The 22,533-nt window shown below is 41.2% G+C and overlaps 1 long non-coding RNA gene across 1 annotated transcript; it reads left to right on the top strand.

Moving 5' to 3' along the window:
* The first annotated feature begins 674 nt into the window (after window positions 1-674).
* On the top strand, window positions 675-13,409 carry LOC148110001 (uncharacterized). The gene is made up of 3 exons (XR_015724670.1): window positions 675-716; window positions 1,235-1,392; window positions 13,036-13,409. It is a non-coding gene; the product is annotated as an uncharacterized LOC148110001 (long non-coding RNA).
* The last annotated feature ends 9,124 nt before the right edge of the window (window positions 13,410-22,533 follow it).

Below are 22,533 nucleotides of genomic sequence, written 5' to 3'. Positions count from 1 at the left end.
GAACAGGATATAGATGGTTATCAACAGGGGGCGTCCGGGGCGTTTGAACCCACCGCCATCCCACCCTCCTGCCGGCCAAGACGAGAGAGCTGCGCTTCCACCCTGGTCCTTGCCCAGGTCCAGCCGTGGCACTCATGATTGGGCTCCAGGCAGGTCTCTGTAAAGTCCGGACATGTGCTCTGAGTTGCTAGTCTACCCCTGGGTTGGAGGAGAGCAGGACGGAGGTCCTGCAGAATGGGCCAGTGAGGAGGCAGAAAGCGCGGAGCGGGTTCTGGGGCTGGGGCTGGGACCGGCTCTCAGCTGGCTGAGGGGCTGCCCAGGGGGGCGTGGGGAAGAGAGCTTCTGTCAAGCATTAGCTCCCCAAATCGCAGGCTAGAAATGGGAGCAAAGCATCCTAAGGTGCAACTGGGAGTACATTCACAGGGCACACGGCCCTCCCTGTGTCTAGAGAGCAGCTCGGTACATGCTTTCCAGCTACGGAAGAGGTGATCAGAGACCATTACGGAAATGCTGCCATGCAGGGCGGCCGTGATGGATGTGCCCTGGGGAAGAGGTCTTGGTGGCAGCGGCCCCAGCCGGCTGAGGCGGAGCCATGCTGCCACAGGCTTTTTGGATGGAGTCCCAGATCGGGAGGCTCGTGTCATCACAGAGGTATTAGAGAGTAGACAGTCCTCCTGGGGTAGAGATATAAATAGAGGCCAGCAGAAGGAGGAGAGGTTTGTCTAGACTTCAGAGCTGGCTTTGTGGCTTTGTATTGATCTGTTCCGCTACTGATAATTCTGCTTAGAAAACCCTGCTTGTCTTCTTGTCGATCCTTTGCCCTCATTTTGCCACACGGAGTCCTCACTTTTGCTGCCCTTGGGTTTCATTGCCAAGAGCTCCCTGGGCAACTGGCCATTTGTGGGGGTGCATGACAAAGGGGCTTACTCTTTACTCTGGTCAGCTATCTGGCATACGTGTGCTACTGCCTCCAGAAGAAATGTTCTCAGCATGGCATTCAAAATCCTCTTTCCGTAAACATTCTCCACCCTACACATGCCTTGACCAAGCCGAACTGCTGGCCTCCCCTAACCTGCCCCATGTTTTCTGTTCTCCCAACTTTGCTCATGCTCTGCTTCTGCTTGGAAGGCCCCAACCCCATCACTGGGTCTATAAACCCCACACCCCCTTCAAAAGCTGCTTTATTCAAGCAAACATCCAGAATCTTCCAGAGAGTTCTCCTGATCCCCTGCAGTCTTGAATCACCTGCCAGGAGAGGAATGGAGGTGCAGGGGCCTGGGGACCAACAGTTTCCGACTGCAGTTGCCAGGTTCACACTCCTTCCTCTTTTGGAATCCCCCTGGGAACCCAGAGGATGGACTTGACGGTGGTTTTGGCTTGGAGATCAAGCAGGTAAGACCTAGAGATCAGGGACACCTGAGTGGCTCAGTTGGTGAAGCGTCTGGTTTCAGCTTGGGTCATGATCTCGGCGTCCTGGGACCCCCCCACTCCCCCTCCCGCCGTTGGCTGTGGCTCAGTTGGGAGTCTGTTTGTCCCTCCCCCTCTGTCCTTCTCCCTCTGCCCCCCACCTGCTCGTGCATACACACTCTCTCTCAAATAAACAAATTAATAAATCTTAAAAAAAAAAAAAGACCTAGAGATCAACTAGATGTTGCCAGATGACCACGGGGGACAGTGCTCATGGTCAATAAGTCAGAAGCAGAGAGGATGTTTAACTTTAGCAGCAGGCTGCATAACACAGTGGATGGAACAGGTTGGCTCGCTGGTCTCTAGGCGAAAAGCACAGAAGGAGAGAAGTATGGATCTAGTTGGGAGACTTTACAAACCCTGATAGGCCCTCCTCATAAGGAAGGTTAAAGAAATCTCTTGGATTTAGGAAAGGACTTCTGTTGTAGCCAGGAGACTACATTTTTTGAACTACTCTGGACAATGGAAGTTTTAGTTAAAATAATAAGATTTTCAAAGTAGTCGTCATTCCTTCAGCATATATTGAGTGAGTGCCCGTATGGCAGGCTCGAAGATGTGCGCCCAGACCTCCTTCCACGACGGGTCTGTCCTCCAGATGCTGGGCAGGCCACAGAAGCCACCTTCAACTGTCCATTTCAGCTGCGGAGAGACACCTCACAAAAATCGAGCCCCTTCCCTGGGCAGCCTACGTACAGTGACCGATGAGTTTTACCAGGATAGGGGATGGGATGGATCTGAAGGGTCACTTTAGCTTCAGGGTTCCCTGTGCAGTTGGCTGAGCCTGTTTTAGGGCTCAGATCCGAGTCTGATGTTCCCTCTGCCCACTCCTGCTTCCTCCCCTCTCAGCCATGGTGCTGACACCAGGGGCACTCCTTCAAACACATCCCACATGCCGAACGCCCACTCAGCGTCTGCTCGCTGTGGAGTCCAGCCTTCAACAACCTGCTTTTTGACTAGCACTGTGGATGATTACCAAGGATTTTTAATCTAGATTATTTGTGTCTGAGAACTATTTAGAATGTCTCATGGGTTCAGAATGTATATTCCCAGCTCTCTAGAAATATTTAGTCAACAGAAGAACGGATACTTGAATGAATCTTCAACCTCATTTGGGGAAGGCAACATGCCCAGGTCTAACTTTTCCTACGGTTACCTCTCTGCTTCATGTCCAGCACATTGGTTGAAGAAGATGACTTCCCACAGAGAGGAACATGGCTCTTCAGTGAACACATATGGAATCCTTCAATTATATTTTGACGTCAAAGCCCAGAGCAGCTAAACAGTGGCTGAGCCAAGATTAGAAATGGAGTGTCTTCTGCCCTGGCCCCGGGCCCTCTCCATGACTTCTCTGAATTCATCTTGGGAGCTCCTTGAACATGTCAGGAGTTATTTCTGTTTTTTTGTTTGACAAATCCTGTTCCACGTAGCCTCACAAACCAGCTGGGACCCTGGCTTTGGCCTGCAGTGGTGGACACTGACAGCAGTGTATTTGGTAAATGTTGCCATACTTGGTACAGGGAGGGCCTCTGGCTGAGTGGTCCAGACCAGCGCTCCCAGCGTGCAAACAGCACTCAGTGGCTGTTGGAGTGAAGAGAAGCGAGGGAGGCTGAACCTGTGGAGTCAGTCACTATTTCTCGCAACTTGGAACCCCAAGTGTGGGTGTAGATCTTAAAAAACGATGCAAACATCAAATGTGCAATTTCCAATGTTTCAAGAAGAAAATAATTGGGCTAAGAGCCAGAAAAGTTGGATTCTGGTCCTAGCTCTGCCTCTGACCAATTGTGAATTACAGGGTAAAACAATGTACTTATTCATAAAAATATCTGCTCATTTTATTGATAAAACGAAGGTGATGAATTAGATGCTATTTGAGGTCTTTATGGCTAAACGAAGCTAGGGAGTGGTTTCTCTCTCTTTTTTAAAGATATTTTTTATTCGTTTGAGAGAGAGAGAGAGACAGAGAGAGAGAGAGCATGAGTAGAGGGAGGAAGCAGAGGGAGAAGCTGACTCCCCCCTGAGCCAGGAGTCCGACATGGGGCTCAATCCCAGGACCTGGAGAGCATGACCTAAGCTGAAGGTGGACCCTTAACCATCTGAGCCACCCAGGTGTCCCCCCCTTCTCTTTTTAATGTTTTTATTTATTTAAGTAATCTCTACAGCCAGCGTGGGGCTCAAAGCTCACAATGCCGAGACCAACAGTCTCATTCTTTTTTGATTGAGCCAGCGAAGCACCCTGAGAGGGGTTTCTCTTTTAAGAGAGTTTGTTTAAATAGGTCATTCTGTATTTTTTAAAAAAATTAATAGACTTTTTTAGAGGAGTTTTGGTTTTGGGTTTCCACGTACCTGCTATTACAGAGTCATACACAATAGTTCCTCTCCCTTAAACATGGTCTATGCTCTAGCCGTTGGTCTCTCCCTCCCCTGAACAGCCACCAACCTTTTTACTGTCTCTAGAGTTTTGCCTTTTCCAGAATGTCTTAGAGTTGGAACCATACAGTATGTAGCGTTTTAAGAGTGGCTTCTTTCACTTAGCAATGTGCATTTAAGATCCCTCCCTTCCTTTCCGGAGAAATAGCTCTTGTTTTTTTTATTGCTGAATAATAATCCATTGTATGGATAGAACACAATTCGTTTATCCATTCACCTGCTGAAGGACCTTTTTGGTGGCTTCCAAGTTTTGGCAATTATGAATAAAGCTGATATGAACATCCATGCCCAGGTTTTTCTGTGGACATAAGTTTTCAACTCCTTTGGATAAATACTAAGGAGCACGACTCCTGTATAGTATGGTAAGGGCATGTTTAGTTTTGTAAGAAGCCTCCAGACTGTGCTCCAAAGTGGCTGTACCCAACAGCAATGAATGGAAGTTCCTGTTGCTCCACACCCTCCGAGTATTCTGTGTTGCTAGGGTTTTGGATTTTAACCATTGTAATAGGTATGTAGTGGTATCTCGTTTTAATTTGCATTTCCCTAATGACATGACGTTGAGCATCTTCTCACAGGAACCATCTGTATATCTTCTTGAGTGAGGTGTCTGTTTAGGTATTTTGCTTATTTTTAAATTGGGTTGTTAGGGTGCCTGGGTGGCTCAGTGGGTTAAGTGTCCGACTCTTGATTTCAGCTCAGGTCATAATCTCAGGATTGTGAGATCGAGCCCCGCATTGGGCTCCATGCTCGGCGTGGAGTCTGCTTGAAAGTCTCTCTCTTCCTTTCCCTTTCCCTTCCTTTCCCTCCTCCTGTTTGTGTGCTCTCTCTCTTTTTAAAATAAATAAAATCTTCCAAAAAAGAAATAAATTGGGTTGTTTGTTTTCTTACTGCTGAGTTTTAAGAATTCTTTATATATTTTGGATACCAGTACTTTATCAGATGAGTGTTTTGGAAAGATTTTCTTTATCTGTGGCTTGCTTGTTCATTCTCTTAACAATGTTATTTGCACAGCAGTAATTTTTAATATTAATGAAGTCTACCTTATCAAGTCTTTCTTTCATGAATCATGCTTTCAGTATTGTATCCAAAAAGTCATCACCAAACCCAGTCTCCTAGATTTTCTCCTATTTTATCTTCTAGAAGTTTTATACTTTTGCATTTTACATATAGGTTATGATTCATTTTAGAGTTAATTTTTGTAAAAGGTATTAGTTCTGTGTCTATATTTATTTTTCTATATGAATGTCTAGTTATTTCAGCACCATTTGAAGAAAAGACTATCATTTCTCCATTGGAATGCCTTTGCTCCTGCCAAAGATCAGTTGGCTATATTTGTGTGGGTCTATTTCTGGGCTGTCTATTCTATCCCACTAATGTGTTTGTCTACTCATCTACTCTTTCACCAATATGAGACCGTCTTGGTTACAGGAGCTTTATAGTAAGTCTTAAAGTCAGATAGGGTCAGTCCTCCAATTTTGTCCTTCTTCAATATTGTGTTGGGTATTCTGGGTCTTTTGCCTTTCTATATAACTTTTATTTTTATTATTATTTTTTTAATTAAAATTTTTTTATTATGTTATGTTAGTCACCATACAGTACTTCATTAGTTTTTGATGTAGGCTTCCAGAACTCATTGCTTGCATATAACACCCAGCTCTCCTTGCAATACGTGCCCTCCTTAATACCCATCAGTTTGTTGATATACACAAAATAATTTGCTTGGATTTTGATTGGGGCTGCTTTGAATCCATAGGTTAATTTGGGAAGCACTGACATCTTGATAATATTAAGTCTTCTTATCCATGAACATGGAATATCTCCCCATTTATTTAGTTCTTTAATTTCATTCTTTAGAGTTTTGTAGTTTTCCTCATATGTGTATTATAATATCTTGTTAGACTTATGCTCTTTTTTGGTATTAATTAAATGCTATTGTGTTTTAAGTTTCAAAATGTAATTGTTCTTTGCTAGTGTATAGGAAACCAATTGACTTGTAAATTAATTTGGTAATATGAAAACTGATTAAAGTTTCAGTTTTTTGTTGTTGACTTTTTTGGGTTTTTCTATATGGACAATCATTTAATCAGTAAAGAAAGACAAGTTTATTTCTTTCTTCCTAATGTATATACCTCTTATTTCCCTTTCTTGTCTTATTGCATTAGCTAGAACTTCCAGTATGATGTTTAATAGCAGGGGTGAGAGTGAACATCTTGACTTATTCCAGATCTTAGTTAGAAAGCATTTAGTTTCTCACCATATCATGTTAGCTGTAGATTATTTTTGGTAGACATTCTTTATCAAATTCTGCTCTATTCCTACTTTGCAGAGTTTTTTGTTTTTGTTTTCCTTTGTTAAAAATCATGAGCAGTGTTAAATATTGTCTGCATTTATTGATATGATCCATGATTTTTCTTTTTTAGCCTGTTGTTGTGATGGATTACATTGTATTGGATGGATTGCCCTGAATTTTGAACATTAAACCAACCTCACATACCTGAAATAAAACCCATTTGGTCATGATATATAATTCTTTTTATACATTGTTGGATTTGATTTGAAAACTTTTTGTTGGCCATTTTTTTATGTTTATAACAGATATCGGTCTTTAGTTTTCCTTTCTTTGTATATAATATCTTTGTCTTGTTTTGGCATTAGAGTAATGCTAATCTCATAGAATAAGTTAGGAAGTATTCCCTCTGCTTCTATTTTCTTGAAGAAATTGTGGAGAATTGGTGTAATTACTTCCTTAAAGATTTGGTAGAATTCACTCATGATCTCATTTGTATCTGGTATTTTCTGGTTTTGAAGGCTTTTGATTATTAATTCAATTTCTTATGTAGATATAGACCTATTCAGATGATCTGTTACTCCTTGTGTGAGTTTTGGCAGATTGTGTCTTTCAGGAAATTGGTTTATTTCATCCAGGTTATTGAATTTGTGGGCAAAGAGTTGTTCATAATATTCCTTAATAATTCTTTTAATATCAGTGGGATCAGTAGTGATGGTCACCTTTCACTTCTGACAGTAATTTGTGTCTTTGCACTTTTTGTTCGTTGTTTGCTAACCTAGCTAGAAACATCAATTTTATTGATCCTTTCAAAGAAACAGCCTTTGGTTTAGTTGATTTTATCTATTAATTTCCTGTTCCAAATTTACTGATTTCTGCTTTAACTTTTGTTAATTTTTTCTTCTTTTTTTTGGATTTAAATTGCTCTCTCTTTTCTGTTTAGTTTCCTCTGGTGGAAGCTTAGATTATTGATTTTAAATCTTTCTTTTTTTTTTCTAATATATGTTTTCAATGCTACAAATTTACCTCTAAAGACTGCTTTTGCTGCAAACCACAATTTTTGATATGTTATATTTTCATTTTCATTCAGTTTAAAATATTTTGAAATTTTTCTTGAGACTTCATCTTTGACCCATATGTATTTAGAAGTATGTTGTAACCTGTAAGTTTGGGGATTTTCCAGCTATCCTTCTGTTACTGATTTCTAGTTTAACTTCATTGTGCTCTGAGAGAATATCCTGTATGATTTATGTTCTTTCAAATTCTTTAAGATGTGTGTTTTGGTCCAGAATATGGTCTATTTTGGTAAATGTTCCATGTGAACTTGAGAAGCATATAGTTCACTGTTGCTGGATGAAATACTCTACAGATTTCAATTAAATCAATTGATTGATGGTGTTGTTCAGTTATACCCTACTGATTTTCTTCCTGCCAAATAATCTATCTGTTACCAATAAAAGGGAGTCAATTATAATAGTTGATTCATATATTTCCCTGTATATTTCTATCAGTTTTTGCCCCATGTATTTTGATGCTCTGTTTTTAGGCATATACACAATAAGGATTATTTTGTTTTCTTGAATAATCGACCGCTTTATGCAATGACTCTCTTTATACTGATAACTTTCCTTGTTCTGAAGTCTGCTTAGTCTGAAATTAATAAAGTCACTCCCACTTTCTTTTGATTAGTGTTAGTATGGTATATATTTTCCATACCTTTCCATTTAGTCTATGTTTTTTATACTTACAGTAGGTTTCTGTAGAAAAAAATGTATTTGGGCATTTTGAAAATGTACTCAGAGTGTCTGATTTTAATTGGTATATTTTGACCAGGGGTGTTTTAAATAATTGTTTATATAGTTGGATTAATATGTACCATATTTGTTACTGTTTTTTATTCATTGCCCTTGTTCATTGCTCCTCCTCCTCCTCCTCCTCCTCCCCTCCTCTTTCATTCCTCCTCCTTCTCCTCTTCCTTGTTCTGCCTTCTACTTTTTTCTCCTTCTCTGGTTTTAATCAAACATTGTATAGATTTCATGTTTTCTCTTCTTTTAGCATATCAATTATACTTATTTTGACGAACCCCTTTTGGTGGTTACCCTTGAGTTTGCAATATACATTTACAACATTAATCCAAGTCTTCTTTTCAAATAACACTATACCACTTCACAGATAGTGTAAATACTTTACAAAAGTGTTCCCAATTCCTCCCTTTCATAACTTATAATATTGCTCTATTCATTTCTGTTATCTGTGAGCTTTAATCACTGAGTTCATTATTGCCGTTATTGTTTTGAATGACCTGTTATCCATTATCAATTAAGAATAAGAAAAGTTAAAGATCTTATATTATTTCATTTATTCCTCTTTAACACTCTTCCTTTCTTTTATATAGATCTGAGTTTTTGACCAATATCATCTTTCTTCTTTATGTAGAATTTCTTTAAAGAATTTCTTATAAGGCAGGTCTACTGGTGACAGATTCTCTCAATTTTTTTTTTTGTCTGAGAAGATTTCTTATTTCTTCTTCACTTTTGATGACTAATTGCACTGGATATAGAATTTTACATTACTGGTTTTTTTTTCTTTCAAAACTTTAAATATTTCACTCCATTCCATTTTTGCTAGCACGGTTTCTGAAGAGAATTCTCGTGTAATTCTTATCTGTGCTTCTGGGTAAGTGAGATTGCTGCTCCCCCCCCCCCCCCCGCCCCAGCTTCTCTCAAGATTTTCTCTTTGTCTTTGACTTTCTGCAGTTTGAATGTGATATGCCAAGGTCTCGAGTTTTTTATATTATCCTTAGTATTTCTCAAGCTACCTGGTTCTGTAATCCAGTGTTTATCATTAATTTTGAAAATTCTGAGTCATTTTTGCTTCAAATGTTTTTCTGTCCTTTTCTTTCTCTTCCTTTTGGTATTCCCATTACACATATGCTACAACTTTTCTAATCGTCTCCAAGTTCTTGCTTATTCTGCTTAGTCTTTTACATTTTTTTTTACATGTTACATTTCAATTTGGAAGTTTCTGTTACATTTCTTCAAACTCACTGATTATGTCTTCACCTGTGTCCAGTCTCTTGATGAGCCTATCAATGAATGACATTCTTCATCTCTAGCATATTTCTCTTTGTTTTTCTAGTGTTTTTGATTTCTAGCATTTCCTTTGGATTCTTTCTGATAATGTCTATCTCTCTGCTTACATTACCATCCATTCTTGAATGTTGTTTACTTTTTCCATTAGAGCCCTTAGCATATTAGCCATAATTGTGTGTGTGTGTGTGTGTGTGTGTGTGTGTGTGTGTGTGTGTAAATAGGCTCCATGCATGGAGCCCAGCTTGGGACTTGAACTCATGACCCTGAGATCAAGACCTGAGCTGATATCAAGAGTTGGGTGCTTAACCAACTGAGCCAGCCAGATGTCCCTAGCCATAATTGTTTTACATTCCTCGTGTTATCATTCCAATATCCCTGCTGTATCTGAGTCTGGTTTTGTTGCTTGCTCTGTCTCTTCAAACTATAAATTGTCTTTTGGTATGCCTTACAATTTCTTACTGAAAGTCAGACAAGTTGTATTGTGTAAAAGGAACTGAGGTCAATAGGCCGTTAGTTTGATGTTTTATGTTTATCTGACTAGGGATTAGGTTGTGTTTACTATTTGCTGTGGTTGTAGGTGTTGGAGGCTAAAATTTCTTCTGATGTTTCTGTCTCCTCTATTGTCTTTGGGTTTCCTTAAAGACTTCTTAAATAAAGTCTAAGAATGTTCAGTTTTTAGTAGTACTGTTCTATTTACTTAGGAGCATTATTGAGGTGGTGAGCTGTTAGGGGAGTAGAAGCATTCTGTAGTCTTGCAATTAGGTCTTTCTTCCTCCTGCAGTAAGCCTGTGTCCCATGCATAAGTCGCTCAAAAGTGGCACAGTGTATTTAAAGGGATACATACATCAGCAATTAAAGAAAGAAAGGCAAGGGAATGAATAAGGAAAATTCAGGGTGGTGGTTCCCTAAGTTAATACCAGGGATTGCCCTGTGCCTGGGAGTCAAAGAGGAGACCAAGAGGCTCCCAAGACACCCAGGCAGAAGAAACTCTAATCCTTATGGACGCTAGAGCCTCAGAAGCTCCAGAAAACTTTGCTCTTGAAGGGTGAGAGTAGGAGAGTCATGATTATTTCAAAGTGCCACTGATTTAAGGGAAAGACTTGACATTATCCCAGAATGTCCATGGGGAGGAGGGTGGTCTAACTTGTTAAGGCTGAGTGCTCATTCTAAAGAACTGGAATTAGGGCTGAGCTGTAGAGTGTTGAGTTTTCCTTTTCAGTTTTTAGAATAGAAATATTGAAGGAAAAGACAAACTACAGACTTGGCCAAAACAATGACAAATTCCATATCTGATAGAGGTATAGTACATAGAATATATGGAGAATTCTCAACATTCAACAATAAGAAGGAAAGCAATCCCCACCCCACAATGGGGAAAAGATTAGAGTAGGCATTTCACCAAAGAAGATATACAGATGACATATAAGCACATGAAAAGATGCTCAACCCCATTAATCATTAAGAAAATACAAATTAAAATTGAATAAGATACCATGACACAGCTTTAAGAATGACTATAAACAACAACAACAACATGACAATATTTAGTGTTGGTGAGAATTTGGAGCAGCTGAAACTCTCATCCATTGTTGGTGACCATGCAAAATGGTATAGCTTTTGAAAAACAGTCTGGAAGTTTTTTTATAGTTAAACACACGCTTACCAAATATAATACTTGCATATCAACATTTATTGTTTATTTACTGCCAAATCTCGAAACTCAAGTGTTTTAACTAGTGAATGGATAGACAAATTATAGTCCCACCACACAATGGGATGATACACAAAAATAAAAGAAACAAACATACAACAAATGGTGAATTTCAGTGCATTATGCTAAGTGAGAAATGCCAGATTCAAAGGGCTAGATCCTGTATAATCCCATTTGTATGATGTTCTGGAGAAAGCAAAACTATAGGGACAGAAAGCGGAGTATCCTGTGGCTGGGACCGGAGTAGAAGGAGAGAATCGACTACAGTGTATGAAGGAACTCGATGGAGAGAGGTAACAGTGCTATATCTTGATTGTGGTAGCGATTACATGATTGTATGCATTTGTCAAAAAGCTCATACAGTTGTACACTAAAACAAGTGAATTTTTCTTTATGTAAATTATAGCTTAATAAAAAACATTGTAAAAGTCTCCAAAGGTAAAAAAAAAAATCACCTATCTCTGCACAGTTATAATCAGAATGTATATTATACACATTGGCCTGCCTTTTCTGTTCATGGCGTCACCCCCCCCCCAGAGTTCTTACCAGTGCCTATTGCATCATTTGAAAGCACCCCTATTCTAGGGAAGATATCCATTTCCCAGCATCCTCTCACTACACAGCTCTCCTTATCAATGTCACACTGGAAACTAAAATTAGAACTGATTATTCACTTTCCCCTAAAAGATCAGCAGGACTAATTTCATTTCTTATTACATGCTATTTTCCTATTTTCCTCTATCTCCACCAGAAGTCCCTGACTTCCAGAAGAGTCTAAAGTAGCCAGACTCCCCTGCCTTGGTTTCAGTTAGGAATTGTGTCCAGATGCTAGTAATAGAGACTGAGCGACAGTGGTTAAACAATTAATGCCTCATTCTCCTACAACGTCATTGGAGACCCAGGCTATTTCAATATTTATACAGATGGTTTGAGAATATTTGGAGCTGTTTTGTTAGAATAGAAACCCAGAAATGGGTTAAAATATGCATTTTTGTGGACTCTTGATTCATATTGATGCATTGCGTCGCTGGTTGGGTGTGTCTATTCACAACGCCACTGGTAATACGTCAGAGTACCCACCTTATTGCAGAATCAGTATTAGAAATATTGTTGTATAATGTTGTATAAATGATGAGCCTATAGCTGGTACATGTATTCTAGTCTCCCGACTCCAGGTCCTGTGCTCTTCTGCCAAGAAAATCTACAAAAATTATGTATCATTGTCTAGACCCTGTTTCCCTGCTTCCCCACCTCTTTGTCTCCTCCTTTCTTACTTCTTTCCTTGCTTCCTCAGCTGTTCATTGGGGTCCCACAATGGGCCAGGCACTGGATATATTCTGTCGTAGTGCCTTCTCTTTGGGGAGATTTGACAGTCTTGAAATGCTTTCCTCCTTTGCCTCTTCCGACCCCTGTCTCTCCTGCTACAGCATGGCAGCTGTACTTGGGTGAGGGACAGGTGGGCAAAGGGGTCAGAACAGGGGTGTCAGAGTCCCACTGGTGAGGGGAGGGGACTGTTAGGTCCCCATACAACAGATCTTCTCCTCCTCTTCATTCCCGATCATTCGGGACGACAGTGTGTTTAACTGCGCGCGACCGCACGTGACATGCACGTGGAAGTTGTTGAGCTGCTGGATGGCACTTTCAGGAAATCTTAAAAGGGAGCTGGCAGCTTGCTGAATTGTCCTCCCCTTTATTTCCTGTGCTCGTTGGACCTGTCTAAAGGTCAGTCCGTAGACCTCTTCTCTTCTCTAATACTCTCAGTTCCTAGGACTTTAAATGTCATCCATAAATTGGCCACCTCCAAATGTCTGTCTCCAGGCCTGGCTTCTCTCCAGAGCCTCAGATTGGTACACACCCAATGGCCACCTCAACCTCTCCACGGGGATGACTGATAAGCTGCTCAAACCGAACTCGTCCAAACCAGAGCTTAATTTCACGCCTGAAATCATCCTCCCCCGTTGTTTCCTTCTCAGCAAATGGCACCATCATTCATCCAAGTGTTCGGGCCCAGATCCGGGAATCACACTGACCCTTCTCTTTTCCTCCCACAGCACATGCACGCCAGCAGCAACTACGCAAGGCTCTCTCTGTCGCATCTGCTCCCACGTTAGCACCTGTGCAATCCTTCCTGCTCCGTCACCTCCAGCTCCCACCTAGACTACGGAAGCAGCCTCTGAACACTTTTCCATTTATCTACTCTTGTTCCGGAAAATCAATTCCCCTAACAGTATCTAGAGGGATCTTTTAAAAACTATTATTTCTTGGGGCGCCTGGGTAGCGCAGTCGTTAAGCGTCTGCCTTCGGCTCAGGGCGTGATCCCAGCGTTCTGGGATCGAGCCCCACATCAGGCTCCTCCCCTGGGAGCCTGCTTCTTCCTCTCCCACTCCCCCTGCTTGTGTTCCCTCTCTCGCTGGCTGTCTCTCTCTCTGTCAAATAAATAAATAAAATAAAATATTTTAAAAAACCCAAACTATTCTTTCTCAAATCCTTCTAAAGTCTCCTATGGCGCTTAGAATGAACCAAATTCCTCTCAGGTCCTCTGGTGCCTGCCTGCCATGGAGGTTCCGCAGGGCCAACAGCTGTATCTTATTCATCTTTTTGCATCAAACAGAGTGACTGGCAGGTTGCAGATGATTAATAAACTTCTGTAGAAATGCGGATTGAATTCTGTCCGCTCAAACGACTAGACAAAACAGTGCTTATACCTGTGCTAGGAATAAAAACTGATGTATGCCCACCACCAGCCCTGGCTCTTGAAAGAAAACACGGCAGCAGATGACAACATTGTCGGGTCTTGGAGAAAGGTCTTCTAGGAAGCTCTTCTGATTGCAGCCTGTACTTCCCTACTCTATCTTGATAGCTTCATGGCAATACTTGGGTTATTTTTCCATCTTCTGCACTTTGTGAGCTTTCTTTTGAGTCCATTTGCCTCTTTGGGGACACACTGTTGCAGGATATGAATAATTGAACACAACAAATTCGGATGATAAATTATGGATTACAGATGCTGAGTTATTTTGGAACTGTTGCTCTGTGTGGTAGCAAGGCCCTGGAATATTAAACTGTGTGTTTTAAATGATCTTATGTTTCTTCTTGAGAAGAAAAGAGAAAAACCACGATAGCCCAGAGCGTCGGGGAAGATTGCCCCCTGCGTCAGCTCTCTGGCTGGCGGCTCTCCTGAGCCTTGGTTGCAGAGATCACGGGAGCTTGATGCACTCTGGGCACCAGCGGTGTTTAACTTGGGGAACTCTGGAAAAACAAGCACCGGGCTGGCCCTGATTACACAAGCATCCTGTGTCCTCGGTGAGGGGATGGGAGGACAGAGGGGGTTATGAAGAGGCATCTGTGGATTGTGCACCCATCCCGGGACACTAGGGGAGGCAGAGCTCAGGAAACAAGGCAGTGTCTACACCTGTGTCCTGCCACAGCGCACAAGAAGGGAACGCTAAGGGGGTAGTCTGGCTGGGGCCTGTGTGGTGGGATGTCAGAATTTCTTCCCTATTGTAAATTGACAAGAAAATGTCAGTGTCTACTAGGATGTGGCAGAGACACAGAAGTGTGGGCATTGCTTTAGCCCGGGTGACGGAGGTTGCAGACGCGGGGGGCCGCAGCAGGGCCCTGCTAGTAGCTCCCCTCATTAGCACCCAGAAGATCTGCCAGGCCAGGGGAGCCACCCACTGCAGGAAGCAGCCGCTTAGAGCCTCTCAGAGGAGAGAGCAGCAACAACAACCATTGGAAGCTTCTAGTCACTGGTGTTGCCTAAGTAGCTGGAGCGGGTCTGGGCGACTTCGTGGCTTGCAGTCCCACCCCCTTAGCAATGCCAAAGATTGACAATTTTGACTTCCCAAGGGAGAAAGGGTAACGTTTGTTATATTTTCAGAATAACAATCTCCCTTCAGAAGACGCAGTAACTCAGCAGGCCTGGGAGCTCTGGGTGAGGGACCCATTTACTTCAAAGAGCGGTGAATTAATCATCTCCCGGTCCTCGGATTCTGAGTGGAGGGGTGTGGCTCAGGAAAAGCAGTGCCCCTTGGGCAAATCCCCACCTGCAGGCCTGTGTGATTGTGTCTGGCTGGGTATTTGCCGTAAGTTATTTAAAGTCCCCATCAAATATATGCTATGGTCATAAAATGTCCCATTTATTCTCTCTCCTGATGGAGACTGGTATGTTTTTGAAATACAAGCTAATTGTTTAAGCCCAAGTCCTAACACCAGGCCATCAGTGTAGGGACAGAAAGAAGGGGAGAGAAGGTGCGCATGCTTGTCAGCACTTTGAAGTCGTGGCAAGTTCCCCCAACCAGCTCTTGATGAAGTGGGAGGAGGACCTGTGTGTGTCCTGGAGTGACATGGAGCAGGGAGTGGCATCTTGTCACCATCACTGAACACGCAGGAAGGGAGTCGCTGAGCTCTGGGTGCATCAACATTTCATGAGAAGGGCGGTGGGGGGGTCTTGTCGCTTTTCAAGATCCTTGGCCTGGGGACTGTTGGCCGGAAAACCCAAGAGAGGAGGAGTTGGGGACAGCCCTGGGAAGGAAGAGCCAGGCTCTGGTGCCTGGGAGTGCCGGCCCGGAGCCCAGGAACGCCTTCCTCTCTCCTGGGCAGGAGGGGCCCGGTGGCCTGTAGACTTGGTCCGTGTGGGTGAGGAGGAATGGACCATCTAGGATGGCTTCAGCTCACTGTGGTGGCTGCCTAACAGAACCAGAAAGTTCCAGGGTGAAGCTGGGAACTGAACCAAGCAGATGCTAGAACAGTCACAGGGAACTCTCAGAGGGTGGCCAGGAGGGCGAAAGGCCGGGACTCAGCATGGGATTTAGACACTGGGGTACAAGGTAAGGAGCTCTGAACTGACACCAGAAAACTACTTGTAACAAAGAAATGTGCCCCTAAGGCTTTTTAATAAGGTTCCTGTAGAAGAGAGACATTAAGACTCCAGCCGGCAGGCAAGACAGTACTCTCCACGCCTGCCCGGGTCTCGAGATTCCCCTTCTCTCACTGAGCCGTCCACTGGTCCATCCCATCTGCCAGTTTGGGGACCCTAATCCGGACCCTTCGGCCATATGGTCTGTCCCCTTTGGAAGCACAGTTTAAAGTCAGGGAAGAGTAACCCCCTGCACGCAGTGCTGTCCAAGAGAGTGCCGCGAGTGGGCTCAGGGCCATTTTGAAGAGTGCGGGTGGAAGAAAGTGAAAGTGAGACCCAGTGACTCACCTGCCTGGGAAATGTTTATGAGACATGCTCTCCCTCTGCAGTTAATTGAGCAATTTTTAAAAAGCCAGCTTCAAGAGGAAGTGGAAACGAGCAGAGCCCATGCTGAGATCTGGGTTCTGATTCAGGCCCAGCTACCAGTTTGGCCTAAAGCCTCCGGCAAGCTATTTAACATCTCCGAGCCACTGTTTCTCATTCGTACAATAGTACTGAAAATCGGCCTTTCAAGGTATTTTTTATTCTTTTATATTTTTTAAGCCGGCTCCACATTCAATGTGGGACTTGAACTTATGACCCTGAGATCAAGAGTCACAGGCTCTATCAACTGAGCCAGCCAGATGCCCCTCAATGTATTTTTTAAAAAAGATTTATTTATTTATTTGAGAGAGAGAGAGCGCGAGAGAGAGCATGTGCACAAGCAGGGGGAGGGCAGAGAGAGAGAGAGAGAGAATCTTAAGCAGACTCCATGCTTAGCACAGAGTCTGACATGGCGCTCGATCTAGTGACCTGAGCCGAAATCAAGAGTCAGACTCTCAACTCACTGAGCCACCCAGGTGTCCCCCTCAAGGTATTTTTAAAAAATTATAGTAAAATACACATAACATAAAATGTGCCATCGTAACTATTTTTGAGTGTACAGTTCAGAGACATTAAGCACATTCTCATTTTTTGTGACCATCACCATCACCATCTCCAGAACTCTTTCCATCTTTCAAAGCTGACCCTCCATCTCCATTAAACACTAACTTCCCATCCTCCCACCCTGACCCTGGAAACCACCGTTCTCCTTTCTGTATCTATGATTTTGACTACCCTAGGGCCCTTGTACAAGTGGAATCATATAGTTTATGTCTTTGTGACTGGCTTATTTCCTTTAGCAGGCAGGGTTCACCCATGTTGTAGCATATATCAGAATTCCTTTCCATTTTAGGGCATTAATATTCCATCGTGTATATATATACACACATATATCTCACATTTTGTCTATCCGTTCATCCATTGGTGGACACTTGGATTGCTTCTCTACCTCTAAGCTGTTATAAATCATACTGCTGTAAACATGGGTGTACAAGTACTTCTTAGAGTCCCTGCTTTCAGGTTGTTTGTTTTTTGTTTGTTTGGGGGTTTTTTTGGTACATATCCAAAGGTGGACTTGCTGGATCATATGGTGATCCTACTTCTAATTTTTGAGGGACTGCCATACTGTTTTCCATAGTGGCTGCGCCATTTTATGTTCCCACCAGTGGTGCATAAGGGCTCTGATTTCTCCACATCCAAACCAACGTTTACTTTCTAGTAGTCATCCTAATGGATGTGAAGTGATACCTTACTGTCGTTTCGATCTGCATTTCCTTAAGGATTATTGATGTTGGGTATCTTTTTATATGCTTGTTGGCCATTTGCATATCTTCTTTGGAGAAATGTCCGTTCAACTCCTTTACCCATCTTAAAATCAGGTTGTCTTTTTGTTGTTGAGTTGTAGGAATTCTTTATATATTCTGAATATTAACCCCGTATCAGAGATATGATTTGTAATATTCTAAATATTAACACCATATTGGATATATGATTTGTAAGTATTTTCTCTTATTCTGTAAGTTGCCTTTTCACTCTGTTGATTATGTCCTTTGATGCACAGAAGTTGTTAATTTTGATGTAGTCCAATTTACTATTTTTACTTTTGTTTCTTATGTTTTTGGTGTCATATCCAAAAAATCAATGCCAAATCTCTCGAGGTATTTTTGAAGATAAAATGAGATATGTGTGAAAGTCCTTGTAACTTATGAAGTAGTATAAAAATATTAAGAGTTATATAAGTACTCGAGTACTCAACAAGCAGCCAAGCCCTATAGGGATGGTTCAAAAATTACCAAAAAATTATTAATTAAGATAGTAGTTATCTTAATTAATTGAAAATGCACATATTGTTTCTTTCCCTTCCTAAACCTTACTAAAGAAACAATAAAAGAATTTTTAAAAATTACCTGCTTGAGATATAATTTAAATACAATAAAATTCATCCATTTTATAAAGTTTGACACGTTTTCACAAATTTGTACATTGCTATAACCACCATCACATTCAAAATACTGAATATTTCTATCACCCAGGAATTTCCCTTCTGCCTCTTGACAGGTAATCCACCAATAACTCTGTACCCAGGAAACTGTTTATCTGCCTTCTGCCATGATAGGTTAGTTTGGTCTTTTTGAGACTTTCGTATCGAAGGAATCTTGCAATATGAAGTCTCTTGAGTCTGGCTTTTCCTGCTCAGCATGGGTTTGAGATTCATGCAAGTTGTAGCATACGTCAGTCATTCCTTCTGTTTTACTGCTGAATAGGATATCATAGTGTGGATAAACCAAATTTGTTCACCTGTTGTTGAAAATTTCAGCTATTATAAGACATTTATGTACAAGTATCTGTGTGGATATAGATTTTCATTCTCTTAAGTAAGTTGAATAAGTAAGTAACTTACTTATTATGCATGCATAATAATATGCATATTACCTGGGTCATATGGTAAGCATATGTTTAACTTTTAAAGAAACAGCAAAGTGGCTGTACCAGCACTGTACAGGAATTCTAGTTCTGTTTTATTGCTAACATTTGGTGAGGCCAGTCTCTTGAGTTTCAGCCATTTTCAAGGGTGTGTAGTGGTAACTACTTGTGGTTCTAATGATCATTTCCCTGATGATTAATGACGCTGAACGTTTTTCATGTGCTGTGCCACCTCTCTATCTTCTTGTGTGAGATGTCTGTCTGACCTTTGCCCATTTGCAAAGGGCTGTTTTGTCTTCTTGGTGTTCCATTGTAAGGAATAATTCCATATCATTATTTTTCAAATGTGTGTGTTGCAGATATTTTCTCCAAATCTACGACTTTTTCTTACATCTTTTTTGAGGCATAACTGATATGCATGAACCTTCACATATTTAAAATTACAACTGATAGGTTTTGACACCGGTATACACTTAAGAAATCATTACTACAAAGAAATGGGTATATCAATCACTCTCCAAAGGTTTTTTAGATCACTTTTAAATGCATCCTTCCTGCCCTTTTTTGTATTGATCCAAATTTTAACTTGGCATAGCATTTTTTTTTTCTACTTGAAGAGTTTTCTTTTACATTTTTTTTTTGTAGTATGGGTCTACTGGCAAAGAATTCTTGAAATTTTTGTTTATCTGAAACAATCTTTATTTCACCTGCAATTTTTAAAGATGTTTTTCTGGGTAGAGAACTGACATTTTTTTCTTTCAGCATTTTACCACATACTATTTCATTTTCTTCTGATTCGTGTGATTTCTAATGAGAAATCTGCAGTAGTTCTTACTTATCTTTATTCCTTCATGTGTAAAGTGTCCTTTTTCTCTGAATGCTTTTAATATTTTCTTTTTATCACTGATTTTCAGCCATTTGATTGTGATGTGCCTTGGTGCGATTTTCTTTGTGTTTGTTTTCCTTGGGTTTCCTTATTCTTGGATCTGTGGGTTTATAACTTTCATTAGATTTGGAAAAATCTTGGCATTTTTTCTATCCCTTCCACCTCTTCTCTGAAGTTATTTGTATGTGATACTAATTTGCCAAGAGTCACACTGTTCATTGTTTTCAGTTTTTTTCTCTCCCTGTATTTCATTGGATGGTCTTCTGTTGTTCTGACTTCAAGTTCACTGAACTTTTTTCTGCCAGGTCTAATCTGCCATTAATTTTTATCAGTGAAATTTTCATTTCAGTCTAACACTCACCCAACTGAGCTATTTCAGCTGACTTGAAATTTTCATTTCAGACACTATTTTTTAGCTTTTAAAAGTTCAATCCATTTTTTATGTCTTTAAATTCCCTCCTCATTCTGTTTATATTTTTTAAATTATGTATTTGTAATGTGCAAGTAAGTAATTAAAATCTTTGCCACTTCCATCTTCTGTCATTTCTGTCGACCATTTCTACTAACTTATTTTTTCTCCCTGGCTTTAGATCATCTATTCTTGCTTCTTCACATGTCCACCCATTTGCTAGTCAATGCTTTACTTTGTGAACTTTATGCTTTAGACTTAGATCTGCTCCAAAGATAAGGAACTTGATTTTTTTTTTTTTGAGTTTGTATTTACTTATTTTTGTATTTGAGTGGTAGGGGGAGAGCAATCGAGAGCACAAGAGCAGGGGGAGGGAGAAGTAGACTCCCTGCTGAGCAGAGAGCCCAATGCGGGGCTTGAGTCCAGGATGCTGGGATCATGAGTTGAGCTGAAGGCAGCTGCTCAACCAACTGGGCCACCCAGGTGCCTCAGGAACTTGATTTTTTTGGATCTGCTTTTTGGCTTTATTTTTTAGTGAATCTAGAATATCTTTTGTTCCAGGGCTAGTTTAGTCTCACTCTCAAAAGCTTTTCATTTTAAGGCCCATGTATTCTTTTAGGTTTCTCCACTTACAGGGACTCAATGATTTCCTGCCTGTGTGATTCCTGTATGAATTTTGGGAATTGCCCAATTTATAGCTTTCCAGGATTTTTTCTTTCCCCAAAAGTTGGTTTTGCATAGCCTAATGGAGCTTAACCCTATTTGTATGAAGATTGGCAATCTTACACTCCAAGAGGATCCCTGCGCAGATTCCTAGACTTTCTCCATATAGCTTCTGGCCTTGCCAGTACTCTGTCCTGCAGATTCTTGGCTCCTTGTCCTCTTTCAAACACTGATTCCTGACTCTTCAACTTCGTGACACTACTGGATTTCCCTCCGTGCACTGCAGGCTGCAGATGGTCTCCAGGCAGAAAGCTAGAACAAACACAGGGCTCACTTTGTGTACCGTGGCTTAGGGATCACAGTCCTGCACTACTATTTCCAATGTCTAAAAACAGTAGTTTCATTTATTTTGTCCAGTTTTTCTTTTTTTTTTTTTATGGATAGAAGGTAACACAAATGGAGTTCATTTGTCATGGTTTGTGTGGTAGTGTCCTATTGCTGTAACAAGTCGCCATGAATGTAGCAGCTTAAACACACAACAACACAAATGTATTATCTTAACAGTTCTGTGGGTTAGAAGTCCAATGCAAGTCTCATTGGGCTAAAATCAAGGTGTTGGCTGGCCTTATGACATCTTGGAAGCCCTGAAAACAATCCATTTTCTTGCCTTTTCTAGCTTCTAGAGGTTGCCTGCATTCCTTATGGGCTCCCTTTTCCATCCTCAAAGCCAGAGATGGTACATCGATCCCTTCTCATGTTGCATCACTCTGACCTCCTCTTCTACTTCTTAGGACCCTTGTTGATGACATTGGGCCTACCTGGATAATCCAGGTTAATCTCTCTATTTCAAGGTCAACTGATTAGCAAACTTAATCCTACCTGCAACTGTAATTCCTCTTTGCCATTTAAACTACATATTCCCAGGCTCTTGGGATTAGGATGTGGACATTGTGGGGAGACTTTTTTTTTTTTTCTAACCACAGTTGGAAAGCAGAGTCTGGAATTAGAACATAAACATAATTCCCCAGAAGGAGAAGAAGAACCGCAGAGAAGGCAATGCCAACAAAATTTTGGAAGTGGGGAGGAATAAAAGGTTTAAAGGTCTAGGAAAGGATAACTTTTAAACCAACAATCGAGCGAGCTGGGAAAGTAACTGGCTTAGACTGTACAATCCTCAAAATGCTCAGGAATTAGAGGTACCAGGTACACCTGGTTGTATCAGCTGACATAGGATGCTATAATGATTGAGCGCCTATTCAAGAAGCAGTTAGAGTCCTGAACACCCTTTCCAACTCTGTTCAGTCAGTTCAGGTAAGTGTCCTCTTCAATGCTAGCACAAAGCATTGGGATTTTATTGCCTAACAAGTTACCTTTCTTATTGAAATGATTCAGCCAGAGAGTAAGCCCACCATGGACAAGCCCACCCACAAGCTCAGAACTGCCAACCAGATTTGTAGTCCTTGCTCTTAAATGCCAGCAAGCAGACAAGGAGTAGCAGACATCAGGAAGCTTGCATCACAAAAGACAAATAAGCATGCAAACAAGCAAATAAATACAGTAGAGCTTAAAGGATGCAGGTTTTAAGAAAGGGAAATATTCAAAAAATTATCTCTAATACCATCAGAGATATGGAGAAGATACTGAAACTGTGAAATAGAAACAAGTTGTCCCCCCATGGAAAAAAACCAGAAAATAAAATTTTAAAACAAACAAAAACAAATGGTAGCAGAAAATTAAAACTCAGTAGAAAGGCTTGAAGATAGATTTACAGAAATGTTACAGAAGGTAGAGAAAAAGAGAAGTGGAAAACACAAATTCCGGATTAAAATGACCCATCTGGTACCCCTCACAATGAATGAAAATAAACACTCATCCCAGTGTATTCG

The sequence above is a fragment of the Ursus americanus genome, chromosome 6 (assembly GCF_024610735.1).
Source record: "Ursus americanus isolate L20-20 chromosome 6, mUrsAme1.1.p, whole genome shotgun sequence".
Lineage (NCBI taxonomy): Eukaryota > Metazoa > Chordata > Mammalia > Carnivora > Ursidae > Ursus > Ursus americanus.
Note: the sequence above shows the minus strand (reverse complement) of the source record. Positions and strands in the feature narration are given on the sequence as shown.